We start from the raw sequence: 14,005 nt of genomic DNA, 5'->3' as shown, positions 1-14,005 counted from the left end.
ATGCCACCATCGGTCTGTGAGTGCTGACAAGTGTGTATCTCATGTTAATTCTAGCTAAATAGTGTGAGGGCTAAGTTTAAGTTTGGCACTCATCTGTTTTGTTTCCATGGTTTCTCCTATAATGGAGCTGTTCTCTTCTGAATGCTTTCATACACTGGAGTGTAATAAATAAATAACAATAAATTTATAAATAAATAATTTATAGTATTATATTATAATATATTATAATGTCTTAGATTTATTACTCTGTGTATGTGTGTTTGTTTGTGTGATTTGTTCTGTACCTATTTTGGACCCCCTACAGAATATGCTAAGCTCATACTTGCTTTCCAGAGAGTGGTTTCAAATAGCCAATGCCAAGTTAAACTACATGCTCTTGAGTATCAGAGATACCTTTGGCATTTGGAAAACTAGTACAAAGGCAGCAGTTGTGCAAAGTCCCCAAGTAGCCTAAGACTGTGCAGCCAGGTGATGTTCAGGTGATGTTCCCGTTGCTTCTTTTTTTCTTTGAGGCTTTCAAGTTGCAACTTTTTTTAAGCATAGGAGATAGCATTTAAAAATTATTATCCCCTGGAGATTTTTATGAAAGTATTCTTTGTGGTCACCGTTACATATTTCAGACCAGGCTCTCTGATGGTGCAAGCAGTTGGGAGTTGATTTCTGTTTGCTTTGTTTATCTCATATCATATCGAGGTTTTGAATCCTGCATTACTGCATTCCCTCTCCTTGCTTGAGAATAGTGTGGAAGCAACTAGTCACCTCAGCAAACCTTGTTCAGCTCAGGGTTTGGAAATTAATAGTAGACTGCTTTCAGTTTTAGGGCATGTAGTTCCAGTGACATCTTTATGGATAGTCACTGGAAACGGAAAAGTGTCCCCATGGTTATAGGTGTAAACCCCCCAGTTTGACCATTTTCCCTCTAAGCCTCCAGGCTGGATTCTGGACTCAAACACAAATGTTTTACTAAAGCTTTACTTGTCATGGTTCCCAGGACAAGGCTTTACCTAAGCAGTTACTTTGTAAAATCTGAGGCTTTCAATGTTTGGGCATACAGAAAGTGCCTTTCTTGAAATGTGACATATCAAACACATAAGCTGGCAGCCAGAATACATAAAAACATACTGCAGAAGTCAAAAGGTTTCAAAGACGTTCTGACATTTGAAGTGTCACTATCAGCAAGGTAGTATGGTAGTGCTGTCTGCGAGTGTCAGCACTAGGAAGAGAATGCTTATCTCCTGAATTGCTGTCCAATGTAACAGCAAGATCATCCTGTTTTTGAAATGATGGCATTTTAATCAATTGGAAAAAGCAGCTTGAGCTGGCAAAGTTCCTCTTCTTTCTCCCCCCTTTTTCTCCCCTTTCCAGCACTCATTTAATGCAGCTAAACTGTGGCCAGAAAGATTTTGTAGAGCAGTTCCAACAATATTCTCTCCAAAAATGAGACAACCTCAGCTCCTTATTTCTGCCAGCAGCAAATTTTTAGGAGTGATTGATAAAGTCCCAGGCCTGGGGGCTTTGTAATGGAAGTGCTGACAGACCCTTAACTGGAGCATTGTGAAATGCAATGCTGTAATACAATGAATAATATTCATGAATCTGCCATAATGCTGGATATTATCACTCATTACCATTGTAAGAAAGGGGTGATTAAACTAATAGTTACTGAGAGACATTTCTGGTGACAGGAGGCAATGATTAGAATGAACTGACTTCAATATACATTTAGAACTGGGAATAATGGGATGTGGCAGGAAGCCAATAAGTGAACATGGCCCACAGCTCTGATCAATGAATTACTTTTTTTCCGCTTTACAGCAGTACATGGTGTTTAATGAAAAATCAATAGCCCCCTGTAATTCAAAACTGTAATCAATCGTTTGACCTGAAGCTTTCCCTTTTTTTCTTTTTTCCTCCCTCTCCCCCCTCTCCACTGCCAGGGAAGATGTCTTTGGCTGATGACACAGTTCAGTTGCAAGACGCAGTACTTCACGAGGCTCGCAGAAGGAACCTGACACAGGTCTGCTGCAATTTATACCAGCTGCAACACATATATATGGAAAATCTGGGGACGGACTAGGTTGGATGTTGCCGCAGTCTTGCCTTTGCTCTGCCTCAGCCAGGATGAGAAGGTGAAATGAGAACTCTTTGCTCCTTCTTTACCCTCTCATCACTGGCCATGAGGGGTTTTATAACAAGCAGTCCCATTCAGATGCGGCTTGAGGGCATCTGTTGAGAATGGTTGGCCCCTTTCTTCAGTCTGTAGCCACTTGTGCAGCCCAGTTATGGAAGAATTTTGCTGCCCCAGGCAGCTGCCTTTCTGCCTGGGTGAGGGGCAGCCCACCTCCACCCCTGCCTTTGACTGTAGAAGGTCAGAAGAACTCTACCGTTAGGAAGGCACCCCACCAGAGAGCTCTGCTAGATGTCTCCAAAGTGCTTTCAAAACTGCAGATGAAGGCTCATAGGTGTTCAGCGATACTACAGTGATACTACTGTTTCTGAAAGGAAAGATCTTCCCACCAGGCCTGTTAGGCCCTTTGGATTCAGCCAAGCTCTGTCAGTTGACACCACTGGATCTGACTTGGGAAGCCTCTGCTTGATATAGGTGTGAATTAATTCAGCTTTGTTCCAAGCACACCAACAGAGGCATGAGTGAGAGAAAATTAATGCAGCTGAGCATCTTTCAGAAAACTCAGAACCACACTTTGCACGTAGGTAGATCTTGTCGTCAGTGCCTGGCAAGCCTTGTTAGAGGGTTTTATTTTAATCACTGGGAGAAAGGAGGAACTCAGTTTTGGAAACAGATGGGTAATGCACCTGGACCATTAGTGCCCATTGACCTCAGTAAGATAGGCAGCTTTGTGTGGTGGGGCATGTTTTGTTGGATACTAGAGAAAAGAGTTTTCTGTCTGAATTACGTGTTGAAGAGATCTTACTACTAGAGCTGTTAATGCTGTGTGTCCAGTGTCTTACTGGGCTAAACTGGTAGCAGGTATAACGCTGGGCTTGTGTGCAATTGCTCCTGATCTGTGCCAGTGAGAACAGGAAAAAGAGTAAGTCTGGCAAGTGTCAGCAGCACCTTTTTTGAAAGGATAACAAAGGTGATTAGCATCATTTGCAGTAGTTCTAAGGATAACCCATTTCAATGATTCAGTAATAAAACCTTACTCTCAGCAAATCCCCAGAAAGGACAGTTTTTGAAAAGTTAAGGATTTATTTGTAGGTATTGGAGTATTTTGCTTCTTCTTCTGTATACCTTGCTGGCTTTTTTCTGTAGTCCCATCACCAGCTATCAGACTCGAACACCGGCTCCAAGGGAAGAAAATAAAGCATCAACAATGGCAAAGACCTGCCTACTGCAGGATTATTCTGAACAGCCTGTTCCTGACTGTTTTGCTCAGTCTACTTCTAAATGATTCAGTGATAAAATGTCACCCTTTTCCATTCTAAGACAACTCACGAATGGAAAGGTTTTTGCTCATAACCTAAATGCAAGGATATTGTCATGGTATGTCATTTTGGGTCACTCTTGTACCCCTGACTAAGGAGTTTTCTGCCTCGATGCATCAGGAAGATACATGGGTTAAGCTAAAATTTACAGCATCTCTCTCGTTCCTCAGTCACCACCCCCACCCTTTCCCCCCTGCTATTTGTTGTAGTGCATGAGGAGAAGAGAGCAAGCGTGTCTCTTGGGTTTGACGGCTCCCTTCTGCTTCTCCGTCTTCTGTGGCCGCTGCTTTTGCTGCTTTGCCTGTTAACTGAATGGCTGATTTCCTGGCACAGGGACAACGCCGGTCCCTTGGCGGGAAGCTGAGCACACGCAGTATTGCCAAGCAACACTTTCCAATGGATTGTGTGTGCCACAACTCTTGCTTGGTGTCACGTGCTCCAGTCTTCTGATTTTTTTTTTTTCCTTTCCATCCAGAGAAAATGCATATGCATAGGGATGTGGGAGTGAGTGGGTAGAAATGGGATCTTAGTAGGCTGGGGGAAAGTATTAGGGTAGAAGGGCCAGGATTCCTTAAGGACACAGATACAGCTAGAAAAGTGTTTATATTTTGGTCTGTTTAGGAGATTTGTATGGAAGCTGGGCTGTACTGGACCATTCTATGTCATAGCTACTAAGATGCCCATGTGTGTCTCGAGAGAGCATGGGTTGCTTCCCAGTCCTCCAACACGAGGGTCTGTCGTTGCCCTCTGCGAACCTCAGCGGGACACAGCAGATCCTGCCCTGGAGGCAGGCTAAGCTCAGGTGAAAATGTGGTGCTCTGAGCATCTGAGCATGTTTTCCACACTGCTCATTTTGGTTCCAGCTGTTTCTCCTTCCTTTTCTCAACAGTGCTCTGCCTTAAATGACTGATAGTCCCTGTAACATCTTAGTGACCATTTTGCTTTGAAAACACGATTGTCAGTGCAAGGAAAAGCTTCCTTGCTTCCTGCTTGAGGAAAGGCAGCTTGAAGACTGCTCTTCAGAGGTATTGGTGCTGATAAAGGGGTTTGTTGGAATGTGACGAAAGGGAGTCCTTGCAGGCCACACAGCAAACAGTCTGCATAAGAATATCTAGAAGATCTCCTTTACTGAGTATTTACCAGTGGCCTATGCATTTCTTGTCTGTTCTGTCCTCAGATGGAAAAGGACAGATGTCCCATCCTGGAATTTCTTGTTTGGCACTAGAGCTTGCTTTCTGCTTGGGATACCAGAGTTATATAGCAGGTGTGCATGCCCATATAAAAAAGGGTGTACTGTACTGTGTGGGAATGAGTTTGGGTTTTGGGCTTCTGTGGTCCCAAAGGGCTAAGGAGATGATTCCTTGTCCTGTCCCAAAGCTATTGAGACTATGAACAAGGGGAGTGGATTTCATCCTGAAAGAACATCTTCAGTGATAGATGACGAGCATTCATTTTGGGCTTGGTCCCAAAACTGTTCCCAAATCAGGCAAGAGAACTGAATGCAGCCCTTGAAGCACTCACACTAGTTCTAAATGTCCTTTTCATCTCTGAACAGGCACTTCTGGATTTTATTGCTCTTTGCAGTAGCCTGAGTAGTGACGCCGTTGCGCTGCTGCGGGCCCATGCCAAGTGGTCTCTGCTGTGGGGCCTTTTCTCTCCTGCATTTCTTGCTGATCTTCACTGCTGCTTATTCTGAAAGAGGACTGGACAAGGGCTTTGGGATTTGGCTTCAGGACTTGAAGATGATGCTTTAAATGCAAGGAAAATGGAACGAGTGAAAGCATCTTTATTTAAGAGCTCTCTCTCCACCCCTCAAGCCTGCCACCAGAGCCACATCTGTGGTTCTCAACTGTCTACCTGGTCACTGGGATGGTGGGTACCAGGCACCACCTCAAATACAGCATAGAAGCAAGAATGGTGCTAATAACAATGTGGGAATCAGAGAGGCAATGAAACTCTCAATCTGGACGTTGCACATCTCGTCCCATGAATGGAGTAAGTGAATTCGCAATAACACTGCAATTGGTGCAATGGCAGCTTGTCAGGCAGCTACTGGAGCAAGTAGAAGCACTCAAGCTGTGGTAAATATACTCTGCATCACAATTATGTAACAGACCGCATCCTATCCTGCACTCATTTGCTGAACAAAAAGGGCCAGCTCCTCAGCTGGTGCAAATTGAGGTGGTGTCACTGACTTCGATGGATGAGGACTTAACCCTGGGATGATTCTCAACAATCTCGCTCTCGATTTCTTTATTTCATGCCATTTAGAGATGAACCTGTGTTCTTACCTTCTGCTGCACGTGCGACTTAATTGATTTCTATTTTTTTAGATGCTATTTGTTAATTCACATTGTGTATTTTGCCGACCAATTATATGCATGGCCATATTGTGTGACTGCAGCAGTCTGGTGCAGTGCAAGGAATGCCACATCATGTGAGACGTTTCATCTCCATGAGTAACCTAGTCACTGTGGTAAATGAATACATGAATACAGTACATCCAGGAGAGATTAAACGTATTGACCGGTGCCTCTAGTCACCATACAAATGTCATTGTTTTTTAAATTTTTTCCCCCCCTTTCTTGTTTTTTCGACACATTTTGGTCCCCTTTTCGCTTCTCCCCTTTTCCCTTAAGTAGAGATGACACAGATCAATACCTTTGATGGAAAGTAATAATCAGGCCTATTAAGTGACAAAGGTTTACTCTGTAACAGCTGTGCTGGCGGGAGAGGAGAGCTTGTCTGACTAATGAATCATGAAACAATCAGGCAGTAGCCATTTGTGTTTAGATCTGTAAATATGGTGTGGTTCAAGTGCCAGACCATCTCCAGCACTCCAGCTGGGGGCACAGATGGTCCGCATTCAGAACAGCACAAGTGTAAAGAAAAGCTTCTCCCTCCCCTCCCCCCCCATCCCTTTTCCTTTTCTGTCCCATACTGCCCCTCTCAGAGGAACTGATTGGCTAGCTTTAGGATAAAGTTATGTTGTGGGAAGCCATAAAGTTAGCCCCTCAGACCAAGCAGCTCTCAGCAAAATGCATGCTGTTGTGCTTGTCCGAGAGGGGAAAAACCACAGCGAAGCCCACAATTTATTTATGCTGTTTGAGGGACTCTTACATTTTTGACTAAAAATTACTGTTTGTTCCTTGCTTCCTACCCCTTCCATTTCTTCTTCATGCCCGAATAACAGATTTCCTTCTGAAAGGCATGATGACATCAGCTTCCTAGCTCCTAGAGGATAATTGAGCATCACATCAGGAATTCAAAGCTGGAGTGCAGGCCCAGCAAGAGAGGGAGAAAAATAAAGTTGTCAGGGAGTTCAAGCTGTTTCCACTGTCTTGACTTCAGCTGAGAGTGCAGCCTCCAGTACTGGTTGTTTATGCAGCTTTTCCTCCCTCCTCTTAGAGGAGGCCAGGGATCCCAGCTGACACCGAAGAAGCTTCCGATTCTTTTCTCCAAGAGCTAGTACCATGGTAATGAATATGCGTTGAGTGCTTTCTCACCTGCAAAGAAAACAGCAAATCAAGTAGTCTTATTTATGTAATATCTAAGTTCAATTTTGACAAATTTCACTGTTTAAAATGTGGAGTTTAATGCAGTGAATTAAGGAGACCTAGTTTTCTGCTGTCTTTTACACTGATGGAACTCAATAGACACCAAGCAATGGGAGAAGGTATAATACAGAAATAACAACGACTTCAGGCCACAAAGTTATTCCTGTAATCGGTGTGTGCTGTGTGGCTTAATTGCCCATTGCAAACTTTCTATTATGGAGCACTTATTTTCTTTCATGGCATGTCTATGTTTTTCTGTGTGTGTGTACATGTGACTTTATAAATATATTCAGTACGTTATTTTACTGTAACCGCCTGAATCCAAACAATTTGCACCTTGGTTTAGTGAAAGATGCTGTTCATGCAATGGGACAGTTGTTACTGCAAATATGTATTCTTTGGATATTCTTTGGATGTGCTTTGGATTTCTTTAGCTGCAGTTGGGTAAATGAGCACAAGATGAAGCAAAGAAATAACTTCATCTCTTGGGCACGGAAGTTGGCTTTGCTGGCAGATGCACAACAGTGACAAGGGCAGAATCAGGTAAGTGTTAAGCCAAGCGTCTGCATTGGATTAGTGCTTTTTGGAATAGCAAGGCTGTGTGTTAAAGCAAATGTTTGCATAAATATATGTCTGTCTAAACTCTAGTAGAATAATGGGGTGTACTTGAAAACATCTGCAAAACGATTTCTTTGTTGTTATTTAATAGGGGAGATAGTGCTGAGTTACCATTGTCTGGATCACTCAGTGGCAGGAAATGATGAGTTCTTAGCACTGTAACCTGCTCTTCAGACCTCTCTGAAGAAGGCAGTCCTGGTGAAAGTATGACTTTCCGTTCTTATTTCAGTACTCATTTATCTTAGGAGTCTCAAGTTAGCTAGCATCTCTGCTTATTGTTGTTGTTTGCTTCTACAGATTGTCACTCTCTTGGCAGCTTCCTGGCTGCGTTGGGGAACTGTTACCTTGGAGGAAATGTCTTTCCAGTAGGTCTTGCCTGAGGCTCCAGCTAGGCAACCCTGTATGCTTCTGCCCTTGTTCTGTGCTGCATCTTCTGTGATAATTCCTGCTCAGGCTGCAGTGCACTGTGAATATAAGTCAGTGAAGGTATTTGACCTGTTGGTAATTTGTGCTCATTTCTTGATGTGTAAATAATTTCACAGGGCACAAGACAGTGAAAAGACACATTCCTCTTTTCATTTGAAAAACAGATAGGTTTCTGTACATGTATTCTAGCTGCTTCTGACTTTCTGGAAGCATACAATGGCCAGAAATATGTAAAGCCATGTAGTTTCCAAACTACATGGAAAACTACATGCAAAGAATGGAGCAGACTATGGACACTTACCCTATTTTCTGTTATACAGTTGGAAGAAAATGCAAGGGGGTTCAGTGAATGGATCTCTGCTGGCAGGCCCAAGAGTTGAATTTGGTCTTTACTCCTTCCTACAGTGGGTCAGAACACAGATCTCTAATGAGCACTCTCTGCTTCTCCAAAATGACCTGAAAGGTAATAGCATTTCAGCACCTGAGTTATGGACTCTATGAAGTGTTCTTTATTAACTTAATTATACTGAATAACTATAGAGACCCAGTTAAACTGGCATAGTCAACAAGATTGGGTGGTGGTCTGCTTAACTTGGGATTGGTTTTCATCACTCATTGTCCTAGTAAAAGGATGTTTTTGTCTCTGATCTTCTCTATCCCCATCTCTTGGGTAACAAGGAAATGTCTTAAGGGCTGAAGTCACTATGGACCAGTGTATCTCAGTGCAGTTTACTCACAGAAAGGCAGTTACTGATTCCAGAGGCATAATTTGGACTTGTATATCTCAAGTGAATTGGAGTGGGTTATGTAGCATTTGGAAAAATGCTTTGCTTTAGATGCTTTTAAAAAGAAAACCATATAAAGCATAAAACCAGACCAAATAAGCAAAAGGTTCTGAAGAGACATGCGAGGACTTCCTAACAACTAGCCGCAGCACAGGTCTTCAGCTGCTTCAGGTTGCTGCGTGGCCCTCCCAACATACAGGAAAGAGGTGTGGCTTGCTGTCTGCCACGGGCTTGGCCCAGGATGCGTACCCTTGCAGAGGTTTGTTGATAAGAATTTAAAAGTTCCTCAGCCTTGATAACTCAAAATGACACTATCTGAAATAAGGATACAGGGCAAAAAGGGAGAAGGGAGTGGGCTTTTCTCTTTTTCTTTTATTTTTCTTGTTTCAAACCACTATTTTGTGTGGACAAAGAAGCAAGTTTGCCAAAACCCAAAGAAATAGAGATTTTGTGGTTTTCAACAATACTACCATTCTTTCCAAAAATCACATTATGTCCCACCTCATTTAAGCTGTTGAATGTTTATGTCATGCAAAAAGGTGGATGAGAGAGAAAAGCCCCAAACTCTTTCAGCTAGATCAGTGCAATCAATAAAGCTCACAAAGGTAATTATTCTCTGATTTAAGACCTGTTCTTCTGCTTGCAGTATTTGCTTGCACCGACCAAAATGCTTTAGGGAACAAAAGGATGTTTAAACTTATGTAAAAATAATTTCTCCAGGAAGTGGTTTTCATCCTTCTATTTTCCAATAACTTCTTTCTTCTCTTCTTCTTTCGGGGGGGGGGGAGGGGGGGGGGAATAATTTATTTTTTCTCAAGAGTAAGGCTTAATTTTGCTTGTTGAAAGAATCTTTCTAGAAAAAAGTGACTGGGGCCGTGCACAGCTGGCTTTTGAAAATTAAGTTTCTACTGAAACTTCCCTGCTATTATCTTGACAATCTTATTATTATCAAAGCATGCAAATATTAGATATGACAATGAATGCTCACGGCAGGGAAGAATGTAGCTTGGCCATCAGAGGAAGGGGGCCACTAACAATTGTGCCCCCTGTTGCAAAAGGCATAATAATTTAATATTCTCATACTGGGAGTCTCCATTTTGTTTGGCCTGCATAGAGCCGCTGAGTGTGTTGTTTCCTTTTGGCCAAATCACAAGGGCCGTTCCTTGAACATTTTGCAAGACTTCAAATAGGGGATCATGCTGATAATGACTTCAGGGCAGGATTTTTTTTTTTTTCTTAAGCCGAGGAATAAATGATTTAACTATTAAACTGAGTCAGGCTTCTAGCTTTTGAATGTAATTTATTTCAAGGTTGTGTTAAACTTGTTAGTAGATCAATCATTTTTCTTCTTTTGCTAGCCTGCTTAGCAAAAAAAATAGGGAAGACAAATCAGCTAAATGTCATCGACTTGGTATATTTGAAGTGTCACATATTGTAATCATTAAGTACCAGCTGCATTATCTGGATATGGATTTTATTTTTTAGGACTGTGTTTATTCTCGGCTCCTAAAACTCATCAGTATAGGAGGACATGTTAAATGTCTCATTTTGAAGACAAATAACTTGGCAAATTGGACAATTACGTGATTTTAATGGCCGTTCTCGCTTCTTTGCACAAATCTGCCAGCTCATATAGAAGTCAGACATCAGGTGTCCCAAGCCTTCTTGGAAGACTGGCCCTTCGAAACTAATTTGTTCCGTATCCGCTTTGAGTCCTGGTTTGATGTGTAGAAGAAAAGCTATAGAGAATGAGCTAAGCCTGGCAAAGCTGTCTACTTAAGATGAATTCTCTGGAGCACAGGAATCAAAAATTCGGACACTCCCAGCCTTCAGAAACCACTTTGTTCTTTTTAAGCAGTGTATCTAGGAAATAGAGCCCTGGATCAAAAGTGCTGTTATCTGTTTACAGTATGAGAAGGCTCAGTAGCAATATTTTTGTTTATCAACTGCACTAAAGGAGCAGGGGCAATACAAGAAAAATTGCAGGCAGTAGCAGCTGATGATAATGGGTCGCTTAAAAGCTGTTAGGAGGAGTTCTCTCTTTCTCTTCCTCACCTATGCTTGTGCGTATGTATTTGTGTATACAAAATGCATAAAATCCTGCAAGCAGATTGCACGCACCTGAAAAATGTTAAAGATTGCTTAGACGAAGTTCACCAATAAATATAATGTTACAGTGTTCAACACATGCTGGAGATTCCCATGACCACAGGGGTCCTGCCTCTTGTTTAACAGCCTGGTGGTCTGAAACATCAAGGTCAGAGTGCATCTATTGGTCTGTGTGTCTATTGTCTGCTCTTCTAACTTAGGCTGGTGAAAGGGATAATCATGTCTGAGTCAACCTTCACTTCCGAGCCTGCGCCATTTGAAGCCTGTTCATGAATTATTATGGGGAGATACTAATGCTGGGTGGCCATTCAGAGACAAGTAAGGGGCGTCTTTCTCCGAATGTGGGTACCGGGAACAAGGTTTGGTTTAAGTTAACTGGGGCATCGGGGTTAACACCCTTGATCTTCCTTTGTTGAAAGTTGTGGGATTTTTGGCACGCATGGAGCCAGGGTAGGCAACTCCTGCATTTCACTGGGGCTTACCAGAGTCTTGACAGCAGAGACGCAAGCCTATATATATACAGGTTACCATTAATTTTAATCATGAAAGTGGGACCTCTTCTCATGCTACCAGATATATATTGCACAGACCACAGTGAGCACCGATCTGCAGGACACAGGGGGATGGAGAGCATATGGAGAGGTGCTCAGAGAGATTTGTCTTTGTGATATGTCCGTTGTCCTGGAGACCAGGAAAAAGTTTTTCTTGTTGCTCTTGTGAGCTGTTGCCTTTCTCCCTCACTATCTTACTTGGGAAGTTAGTGAAGCTACAGTTGGGTGCAGCTCAGAAGAAGAACAGAAGAACATGGTTTGTTGCTGCTGAATAAGGGGAGACTTGTGGAAATCAAAAAGCAACAGATTGTTTAGAGGAAGACGTACTGTGCACTTTAATACCACTAACCTTAAGCCCATTGTTATAGTCTGTAATGGAAAAAAAGTCTTCAGCCAGAAAGTAGGCTTTTAGCTATGGATACTTAGCATAGCTACAGTTAAGTCATTGTGTCTGTCTGTGGTATCGCCATATTGCCCAGTTCTGCAGTCAGTAATAGTCCTTTTTTTTTCTGGGTGTAAGCTGTTCGCTACTCGCTGGGGTTAAGGAATGCTTTCTATCTGGGACAGGTTTCCATCATATACTTGTGCCACCTGCAGCCTGTTGTTTCTGGGTACGATGGTTGGCAGGACAGTGGGCTGGAAGGACCTTTGCTCAGCGCCAGCTTTCCACTTCCTTACAGCATGGGCCATCAGGTTAAACATAAATTAAACTTCTTATAGAGACTCTGAGTTGCACCGAAAATGAGACTTGCCAGGTAATTTGGGGTTAGTTGCATTCCCACTACTGCCTTTGCGGATTCTAGTTCTGGGAATGCTTGCCAGCTGTGAATGGGGCACACTCTTTAGTATTCTCTGGGGTGTTATGCTTTGCCAGTGCTTTCTCTGGGCCAGTGTTGGAAATCACCTGAAAACAGAAAGAACTTGCGTTTAGTGAGTACCTGTTTCAAGAGACACCAAACTGCTACTGGAAAAAGTCTCTGTAAAAGGGTGAGGGGCCATTATAGTATTGCTTTTTACTCAGAGTTGTTAGTGCCTTGCTTTATTTATTTATTTAATTTTTAACCTTAGAGAATATAGGCATCTCCAAGAGCACCTGTATCCTAGGAAGGCTTTCAGAGGCCAACTTCTCCAAATGTCTGCTGTGATTTCCTAATTAAAACTGACTTCATACGTATGTTTCTGCACTCCCAAGGGAGTTATACTGGCTCCTCACTCTGGTTTGGAGTGCTCTTTTAGCTCTTTTCTTCTTCACTTGTTTGAGGATAGGGGGCCCAAAATCTGTAGAATTCTTGGAAAGATAAGGCTGGGCCCAAGTTCTGTCTTTATTCCAGTTTGTACTGGGATTGCAAGTACCGAAGTGGACTAGAGAGAACCATTTTAAGCTGAAATAAAGTCTGTCCTAGTGGTTGAAACATCAGCCTGGAAGGAGGGAGATGAGAATTGCAACAAGTTGGACATAGGTCCCTAACTTTTTGAAAATCTTTTGGTACTTACTGAATGTTGCTGGGATCCGGAATGCATGCTACTGCCACAAGTGTATGAGAGTGAATGAATGAATGAATATGTGTAAAATGCTTCTCAATCTTCAGACAGAATCTGCTTTATAAATCATGGGAATCGTTTAAAAACCCTGAGCAGATGCCTAACACACTGCTAGTATGCTAGGGGTTAACTGGGACATCACCCCCTGGTCCCACTAATTGGGCTTATTTGCTATGGTGTGGCTTCCAACACCATTTCAGAAACTCAAGGATGTGAAAAAGATGGAGTGAAACCAATGCAAAGTGGGCTTAAAGTGACTGCTCTACTAAATGTCAACTGCACAACTAAATATAACCCCGAAAGTAGAATTTATGCTTTGCACTCCTTTGCTTTTTTATTGTGGTGAGAAAAAAGCCAGGAACTCAACGGGCTGTAACTTTAATAGGTCATTCCAGCCAGTGCTTACCTTTACAAAATCCTGATAATACAGAGAAGACAATACAGTGATCAAAAGCAGTGATGAGATTTTTTAGCAGCATTAACCGTCATGACCTAGCAAAATGAAAGAAAATGGTTTAACAGAACTGTCAGATCCAATATAGCTAATAAAGGCATGGATAAATGTTTATTACATACCGGAGACAGATCATTTCTGTACAGAAATTGAGGATGACCTTTACTGATAACTCTTATCTGCCTGATATCCTGAATAAGAAAAAGAGAGGGGGAGAGAGGGCTGCACTATTGCTGATATTTATGAAAGGTGGAGAAAAAATTACAATTTGCAGATGATTGTTTTTAGACAAGAGCTCTCAGAAAAATAAAGATACGGAGCTGTTCATTCTGCACAAGAGATCCAGACTCTGACTTGCCTGTGTCAAATGTAATGAGTGTGTCCAACTGGGATACTTTTTGATAGACTTAATTTTCATACAGTTAGGTGTATTTGTGTGTGTCTGTATTTGGGGGAGTAATGTTTGCATTTACATTGATTTTTCTCTCTGTGTAGGATGTTCCCAAGCTACTTAAG

General features: G+C 42.2%; 1 long non-coding RNA gene across 1 annotated transcript in view; it reads left to right on the top strand.

Annotated features, from left to right (window-relative positions):
* The window catches only part of LOC121069898, a 31,839-nt gene extending 25,636 nt beyond the window's left edge, over window positions 1-6,203 (top strand). The window contains exon 5 of the long non-coding RNA XR_005819736.1: window positions 1,938-6,203. This is a non-coding gene — a long non-coding RNA (uncharacterized LOC121069898). The remainder of the gene's footprint in view (window positions 1-1,937) is intronic.
* Window positions 6,204-14,005: the final 7,802 nt, after the last annotated feature.

The sequence above is a fragment of the Cygnus olor genome, chromosome 4, assembly GCF_009769625.2.
Source record: "Cygnus olor isolate bCygOlo1 chromosome 4, bCygOlo1.pri.v2, whole genome shotgun sequence".
Classification (NCBI taxonomy): Eukaryota; Metazoa; Chordata; class Aves; order Anseriformes; family Anatidae; genus Cygnus; species Cygnus olor.
The sequence above is the reverse complement of the archived record's forward strand: the minus strand, read 5'-3'. Positions and strand labels throughout refer to the sequence as shown.